The sequence below is a fragment of the Salarias fasciatus genome, unplaced genomic scaffold, assembly GCF_902148845.1.
Source record: "Salarias fasciatus unplaced genomic scaffold, fSalaFa1.1, whole genome shotgun sequence".
Taxonomy (NCBI): Eukaryota; Metazoa; Chordata; class Actinopteri; order Blenniiformes; family Blenniidae; genus Salarias; species Salarias fasciatus.
Genome location: NW_021941374.1, coordinates 1,566,150 through 1,575,391, shown reverse-complemented (window position 1 = coordinate 1,575,391; position 9,242 = coordinate 1,566,150).

Sequence of the window (9,242 nt, the reverse complement as noted above, 5' to 3'; positions counted from 1 at the left end):
AATAAATATGGCCAGTTGAGCCACGTCTGTGATGTCAGTGCTCTCGTCAATTGCAACGGAAAATGCAATAAATGACTTGGCTCTCTGTTTCCATTGGCTGTCTAATGCTGAATCCCATTTTACCCCTTAGCCCTCCCCTTGGCCCTACCCCTCGTTTTGCGCGTTCACGTGGAGGGGTAGGAGTGTCCCAATTGTCATTATGACGTAGGGGTAGGGCCAAGAAGGAGGGCTATTCACCCCTCCAAAAGGAGATTCTCCTGAGGCACACTTCAAACGGAGGGGTATGATCCAGTGGTGGCCGGTGGCGAGGGGCGCTTGTTTTGTCAGCCTACACCGTGAGTGGCGGGCGGGGTTAGTTTACTTCCGCATTGGCAGGAGCGATCGTTTCCACACCCGCGCATTCCAGGCGCATTCCAAACACAACAGATAGACGATTATTTACAATAAACTGGTTTCTTCAACACTGCCTGCCTGGAATGCACGGGTGGGAAATGAGCGCCAATGCGGAAGTGAACTAACCCTGCTTGCCAGTCACGGTGTAGGCGGACAAAACAAGTGCCCCTGGCCACCACTGGATGACAGATTGCCCAGAAAGCCTTCCAAGATTGGCAAGATGGCGGCAACGAAAGAAGTTCATAAATGTAAGTATTTTGTCAATAAAGTTTTAAAATGTAAGAAAAACATTCTTCTTCAGCAAACAATTGGCTCATCTGCCTGCGTCATCGGCAGTGGTGACTACTGATGACGTACGTGATTTTCGAAGGGGTGTTCCAATTCGGAGGGGTTTACTTTCAGCGCTACCCCTTAGCACTCCGTTCCAAAGAGGTAGGGGCAAGGGGTAGGGCCAAGGGGGAGGGGTAGAAAGAGAAATGGGATTGGGCCCAAATCTACCGGTAGTTCCGAAATCTTCTCTGCTATAGTATAGTATGCTATAGTACCCACCAATAATTCGTTGATCTTGTCTCTTCTCAGTTGTCTTTGCAAGCTGTCATATTTTTCGCTGTGATGAGTCTCGTAGTGGCGTTCAATATTATATTCCTTCAATACCGAAACTTGTTGCAAACACACCAAGCACAAAGGTTTCCCGTGCATCTCTGTAAATCGATAGGATGTGGTCCATTTTTCTTTGAAAATTCTACACTCTTTATCTACTTTTCTCCGTTTGGATAACGACATTTTGGCTAATGAGGGTGTAGCAAGGAGGTAGAGACCAGGGTAGAAACAACGTAACAAGCAGCAGATGGCGCATTGATACCGTCTGCTGTAATCGGTCTTCTTCTTTGCTGTTTTATGGCAGCTTGCATCCCCTGCGTCCCCACTGCCGCCATCTGATGATCGTTACCTCCCTTAGGAATGTACTCAAATGTCCTCCATCTCTTCCCCACTTCAATGCTGTGTTCGGTCTGATCAAAACAGTGCGCCCCCTAGCAGATGGGGGCGCACTGAATCCATGAATTGCAGTGAATTAAAAATATTAAATCTGTGTCTTTTATGCATTTTTTCACTTTCAAATTATCCTGTGGGCCTGATCGGACCTTCTTGGGGGCTGGTTCCAGCCCGCAGGCCGTATGTTGACACCCCTGGTTTACATGCAGGCAGTAACCCTTTCTTAACCGGAATATTGGCAATAATCCGGTTACGCACGGCCATGTAAATACCTACAAAACACCCAATATGCTCATATCCTGAATAAAGCCCCTGTGTGAAACCCCTTTTCTAACCCCAATTTCTGCTCATTTAAACACACATTGAAATATCCCGGTTGAAAGGGACATTAAATACTGCTCTGCCATGTTCTGTCTGCAAGGAATCTGGTCTTTTGAGTCCAGGAACTACTTGTGACACAGTTCAACTGCTCCTGAGTAAATACAATGTGCGGAAACGATAGTTCAGTTCTCTTTTACTGAAAATACGCTGCACCCTATTGAACATATGACCACGTCTTGCAGCTAACACTCTCTTTCAACAACATGCAGAGAGAGCCTGCAGCGCACTTCTTCCTCTGTGGTGTCTGTGTTAAATAAGGTTGAACATGCAAACAGCACACCTAGTGGCATGAAGTGCAAATGCAGGTGAAGTAAACAACATCCTATTAAACACAATAATGTTCTTTCTTATAACTATTAAAGGTGAATTGTCCAAATATCAGTGACTTTAAATCAATGCTAAAATAAAATACAACTTGTGTGCAGAAATGATGCAGTTTGCAATGACATCGTCTGTGCACCGTGGTTTTGATGGGGAGATCCAAGGGGTGTGCGATATGATGATATAAGATCATTAAGGATTATAACGTTGGGAAGATCTCATAAATCTGAAAGATCATTAAATCGTCTATCCGGCACATTCTATTTCGCCTATATACGTATAATATTTTTTGGAGTGATGATGTTACCTGGAAACTTCACATAATAACATTAACTAAATGTTCCCTCTCGTGCAGTTATCCACATACATAATGTATACATGCAGAGCAATGTTAACGATTTAAAAAAAAAAAAAGAACCCGCAGCCACAGTCGGTGTTGCGTTCAAGATGACTCTGGGACGCGATGGCAGCTAACAACGAGCGGAGCGCTGAGTGGCAGCTTTTCAAACTGGAACTGTTGTTGGGTGTAGGTAGTGTCAGGCAAAGCTGGTTTGTAACAGCAGTACGGGATCTATGAGAGATCAGCCACCATGGAAACCCCCTAACAAGCTGGAGGGAGAGACGGTGCAGCTAGCACCGATGCTAACGCTAGCTGGCTACCTACAGCTAGCGGTTCACAAGCTAGCATGTCCTTTTTGTCTGGTAACTAGTGGAACGTCTTTGATTTAATGGGATTCTGAGGTAGTGCATTTCAATGGAGACAGAGCCCTCTAGTGGCCGTATAGCGCAACTGCAATAGAAAAAGATAAACACATGACACCACGTGTGATCGGTTCCACGTCAGTCAGAAGTCCCAGTTACACTTGTAGAAAATATTGTAAACGTTGACACCCCTCGAAGAAGTAACTGAAGCAGTCACTCATTACCTTGCTAAAGACACGGTTCCCATTAAAACTGTGCTAAAAAGCTATTTGGTGTGTTTAGTTTTTTGTGTTACAAAAGTGTACTTTATTGTTGTTCATTACCTTGTACCTTAATTTTTAAAGAAGATTAAAGCTTTGACCTCTGAACAAAAACATTTTCTCAAATATTATTCACTCAGGTTATAGACATTAAAGTTAAATTGGTTTTGTTCTAATTGTTGCCCTTTAAGAGGTAACCAGCTAAGTTTGCATTTTTATTGACCCTTAAAAGAAGCTATTTGGTGTGTTTAGTTTTTGTGTAAGTGCACTCTATTGTTGTTCATTGGTTTTTATGTTTGTGTTCATTGCACATTTTGATGAGGAAAAAAACTGTACTATTTAAATTAGAACCAGTTTCTTTGGATTAAATTGTCTTTTATTTTCTTTTAGGGTTTTACATGTTTAAATACATTTTATACGTTTATGTTTAACATTGGGGGAAATGGTCAAACTTGCAAATTAGAAGAGAAAAATCAATATAAAAAAAAATCGTGATAAAATCGTGATCATGATATTGATTTAAGAAAATTGTGATATGATATTTTTGCCATATCGCCCACCCCCAGGAGATCCCCATTGATTATGCTGATCATGTAAACAGGAGGAACTCTGTCTGTTTAAGCATGTAAACGGGTTAATCCCCATGTTTGAGAAACCGGAATATTGGCTGCATGTCAACGTAGTCAGTGTGGTCAGGACAAAATGTGAGTGTGTTTTATGTTGATGTAGCCTCTTATGACAAAAATGTGATTATTCGTATATTTTAGAAACTATACTTAAAGATGAAAGAGTCTCAAGGGCAACACACTGTAAACCCGAGTAAGTAACCACAACTCAAAAGTTTTAAGTTATTAAACTCATATTTTTTAAGTTATTACACATATTCAGAACCTAAAACTTCAAAGTCAGATGTACTATGTATCAATAATCAACAAAAATATAAACGCAACACTTTTATTTTTGCTCCCATTCTTCATGAGATGGGCTCAAAGATCTAAAATTAATTCCAGTTAAACAATATTACCGTTTCTTTCAAACATTGGTCACTAATCTGTCTAAATGTGTGATGGTGAGATAATCCGTCCCACCTCACCGGTGTGCCACATCCAGAGGCTCATCAGACACCTTGATTAGTGCACAGGTGGGCCTGAGACTGTCCACAATGAAAGGCCTCCCTGAAATGTGCTTTTTTTTTTTTTTGCTTTATTGGGGGTCTGGGGACTCAGAACCAGTCAGTATCTGGTGTGACCACCATTTGCCTCATGCAGTGCAATTGCTAAATTTGCAACTGCTAAATCACTAAACCCCGCTGCCTGAACCAAACTCTCAGGGGCCTAAACTCATTTTTCGAATCAAACACTCTTTTGGCAAAAACTTAAACACTGTTCAGGTCCTATGCTCAATTTTCAAAACCCATCTGCTCTTTTTTGCAAAACTTCAGACACATTCTCAGTCACTAAACACATTTCACAACATTTTTGCAAAATTGTAATCACTGGCAGCAAAATGTGAACACAACTCCAACACAGCTGTCATCTTTTACACACAACAACTCAAAACTGAACACACATATTTCTAATGATGAGATCAGACCAAGTGTGCACAAAGACAAGATGCTGGAGACTGAACCTCCAGGACCGTGACCCTGCAGGAGTCTGCTTTGGTTTTGTTTGTTTTGTTTTGTTTTGTTTTGTTTTTTGTTTTGTTTTGTTATGACAGTGAATTTAGATATCACTTTGACGTAGATGTTTTTTTTTTTGGCTAAATGCATTTACAGTGCGTAAAATAAACATGTTCTGTGCACTACACACTCTGAAAACTGCTGGTTACTGTAAAAATAACCCACATTGGGTGAAACTGGTGACCCAATGTGTTTCTTTCTACCCAGCTGTTTGGGTTGAATAGACTCTGATGCTGGGTCAAGATTTATCAGCAGGTCTGGGAAGGTTACTTTAAAAATGTAATCCCTTAGAATTCAGACACAAGGTCCCTCTGCCCTGCAAGGCTGTCAAACCCTCCACTGGAAGCCAGCTGGGGTTCAGGACAGTTCACTGACAGAGAGAGGAAAAGATTTGAACTAGCAACCTCTCAACTGCTAGAGAACCACTCTACCAACTGAGCCACAGCCACACATGACCATAGGGAGAGGGATGTCATGTCTTTTCCTTCTGAGCCATTTCAATAATCCTCAGTGAGAACACAGGACTCCAGTTTTCTGTTGCGTTTGTTCCAGAAGCCTCCAGATGCAAGAAAGAGAAGGGGTTGCAGGAATGTTCAAAATGGTGATTCTTCTCTTCCCTTCAGCCACAAAATCATCAACTCTCTGCCGGGTCGACACAATTCACCTCATTTTGGGTAAAAGTGACCCAATCTGCACAAAATCCAGGGCTGCCCAGGAAATGTGTTGGGAGAATAACCAGCAGGTTTCAGAGTGAGGACTGCTGCTGTGTCCTCAGTGATTTCATGTAGAGTCTGATGAACGATCTGAGGCGAACATGTTTCTACCTGCTGTGTGTGAGATCTGAACGCAGAGTGTGGTTCTGAACACAGGAGAACTGGTTTTGAGGTGATAGTTTGATTTTGACAGAAATGTCTGAGGTTTTGTGAATGTAGTGTGGATTTCTGGATTTGTGTTGAAGGTTTTGAGAAAATGGATGGAGGGTTCAAGAAATGTGTTCTAGCAATTGTGAAAAACTGTCAATATTTCTCTAACATGTACTATAAATCAATGATCTGAACTTTCCAAAAATGAGTTTTTTGTACTTAAAAATGCCTGTTATTTATACTACGTAGCAATAATCTGAAATTTAAAAAATAGATTTTTTTTTTTACTTAAATATGTCTGGTACAGGTACGATGTATCAATTACCTGAACTTAAAAAAAATCACTGTTTTGTACTTAAATATTTCTCTAACATGTACTATAAATCAATAATCTGAACGTTAAAAAAATGAGTTTTTTGTACTTAAATAAGTCATCTACTATATATCAATGATCTGAACTTAAAAAGTATAAACAGTAAAGCTCCTGTTCATACTTCAGATACATGAAACTGAAATATAGAATTACAAAGTCGCAGCTGTTTCTAATAACAATTCTAAAAACAGTACGTCGTGTTCCATGAACTCAAGAACATTTATTCAAACAATTCAAGACCATTTTAAACCTTCTTTTACAACAAAATAACAGACTTACACAAAAATGAAATTAAAGGGGGATTCCTGACTGAAACACACATGGCTTGAATCTGCAACAATTCATCTGTGTCGGGTGTTCTGGAACAGATTCAGGCCATTCGTGTTTCGGTCTGGAATTCCACTTTAATGACAGTGTCAGCATTGGCGACAAACAAAACATCCACTTTGTATAAGAATGCCTAAAATTCAAATACAGTATGTGGTGCATCGTAATTTTATACCTGAGGCGTCGTGCATGTATTTAAACTGCCAAACAAGTATCGACCATAACATTAAAGCTGGATTACAGAGTACCTTGTACTGTTTCTTTAACATGGCTCAATACATCCTCCTGACAAGAGTGTGAACATTCAAAACAAACTGCAACTGTCTTTATGAAACGACTGTAAAAGAGTGCGAGGGCCATGCACTTTTTTCCATGGTTGAATATATCCATAACATTCATGGTAAACATTATAAACATCAAACTGTAACTGAAATGTAATCTGAAACACTGCAAGTAAATTAATTCCCATTTGAATAATCACATTTGTGCTGATTTTGGGACTTTTTTTTCAAAAAATCATGAGAACATCAAATACCTTCATCAAAATCAAACAAAAACGTCTCCCGGCCACTGAACTCTCCAGTCCGGATCTCAGCAAACCCTTCCACCTGGACGTGAAGGAAAGCGGAGGATTGGTCAGAGCAGTCCTCCACCAGAAGGGAGCACAGGGCGGAGAGCGTTGATGTTCCACAGAACAGAGTTAGACTCTGTTGAAGCAGGACAGCCGAGCTGCGTAAGGGGGGCGATGCCAATGCTAACTCCACCCAGAAACAAGTCACATAACGACGGGACATGAAACTTGAACCATACAGTCTCAAGTTTTATTACAAGCCAAAGACTTTCACGCTCTCCGCTGAGGTCGAGAACGCTACAGAGTGTTCTTCACCAGACGCACATTCACTTCGAGGCAGATAACAACAACATGGCGTCGGGGATAAAACAGGGTGAACCACATGACCGCCAAGCAGTCACAGCAAGAATATCAACACACACGACTCTGAGCACAGAAGCAGTTCAGACCTGATCTGACGTCACTGATGATGGACACCGTCGCTGCTCTCTGCTGAACAACCAACAAAAACACTCAGAGAACAACCTGGATCCTTTAGACGACGAGTAACCTTCACACTCTGCTCCCCACAGAGCAGACTGAAGGAGATTTATTCTATTCTATCAGCATGAAGGACGCGGGATTATAAGATGGAATTCAGAAAGCAGAGACTTCTCTGATCATTCACCAGCTTACCTGGTTCTGCATTTAGACAGCAGAGCAAAGAAAACTGTCTGGAGACTGAATCAGAGGCTACTTTAAAACAGCAACAAGCTTTCTCTGGATGAACGTCTGAAGAGAAGTTCACCACATACACTCTGGGACGCAGTAAAAGAAGTTATCAGAGGTAAACAGATCTCTAAATAAATAAAGCAACTTAAAGAACTTAAAAATGATCCAAAAGGCCTGGAAAATAACACAGTAAGAAACAAGATTCCCAAGTAATGATTAGAATGAAAGAAGCTAGAAATCAAAATGTGGACACGCATCAAGAAAAGAAAAGAGGATAAAATAAAGGTTGAGGTTTCAAAACATTTGTCAGGTAAGACCTAAAGCTGCAACATGACTGTTGAAGAAAGATATGGAAAAGACAAACTATACCATCAAAATACAGAATATCAGTATAAACTTACATTATATGGACAGAGATTAATGCAGCATTTCAGAATTCTTATAAACCTCTATTAAACTCAGCCACCGCAAGAAAATGAAGAGAACTTTGAAGGATTCTTTCTCCACATTAGAGAAAACAAAGATGTATTAAAAATAAGGTACACCGTTATGAATACAGGCAAAGGTGGCCAGTCTTTTTTCGGCTGTGTTACCTCGGAGAATCCTGCTCTCCTTTCACTTTGTCCACCGTCTGCAACATTTCGTCCACTGTGAAGGCTTTTCTGGAAACGAGGGTTGAAGGTCAGAGGTGAAAATGGTTTCATGGTACGAATCCGTTTCTGAAACAGTGTCAGTCAAACTGCATGCCTTTTGGTGTTTGTTCTACCATTTCTGTGAGACATGACAGTGAGCGACCTGCGCAAAAATACTGGCTAAAACAGAAGAGAAAACATATTAGTCACTCATCTTCAATGGCAAGACACTGAAAGTCTTTCACCTACTGCAATCGAGTTCCTTGTGCACAGAAATCTGTAATCTCAGTTGGTTCTGGACACAAAACAGAGTGAAAACTTGGACATGATCACACAATACATGTAAATATCTTATCAGTGAAATACTGGAATTTACTTTAAGAAAAACGTTGAGTGCTGGGTGAAATTATATAAATGGACTGAAATTGCATGACACGCATGAGCATATCACTGCAACATTTTCAGTCTATTATTATTTGTAATGAACTTTCTGCAAAAGAAGCGTCTTCAGCTAACAAAACTCTTAACCTGAAACTACTTGTCCGTCGGTAATGACAGGATTTTTCCCTGGTTTGACTGATTTCTGCGGCCATGCTGTTTGTCAGACCTCGCAGAGATGGAGACGTGCCGAATACGAACACGGTGCTTAAAACGTAACTATGATGTAGTACTAGTTCATAAACAGCCTTTTTTTAATCTCAAAAACTTTCACCAGTGAGAACCTAGTTAAAATCTTCAGTGTGAGTCTCAGTGAAATAGAATTTGTTCACCTCAGGGCTGTTCAACTGAAGGTACTCCATACAGCTCAGTGGGTTCACAGTGGTGTCAGACCAGCGAAATGTAAACATGACAACTTTAGTTTCATTTCAAAGAAAACTTCTACTTGTTTTTTTCTTTATGAAGAAAACTAAGCTGCATCTAAAAACTTGATCTAAACCAATAGAAAGGTTTTTTTTTTTGTTTGTTTGCTGTCTTGGCTTCAAACCCATCCCACAGATGATGCCATCTCACTGGCGATGAAGCTTTCGGTACAG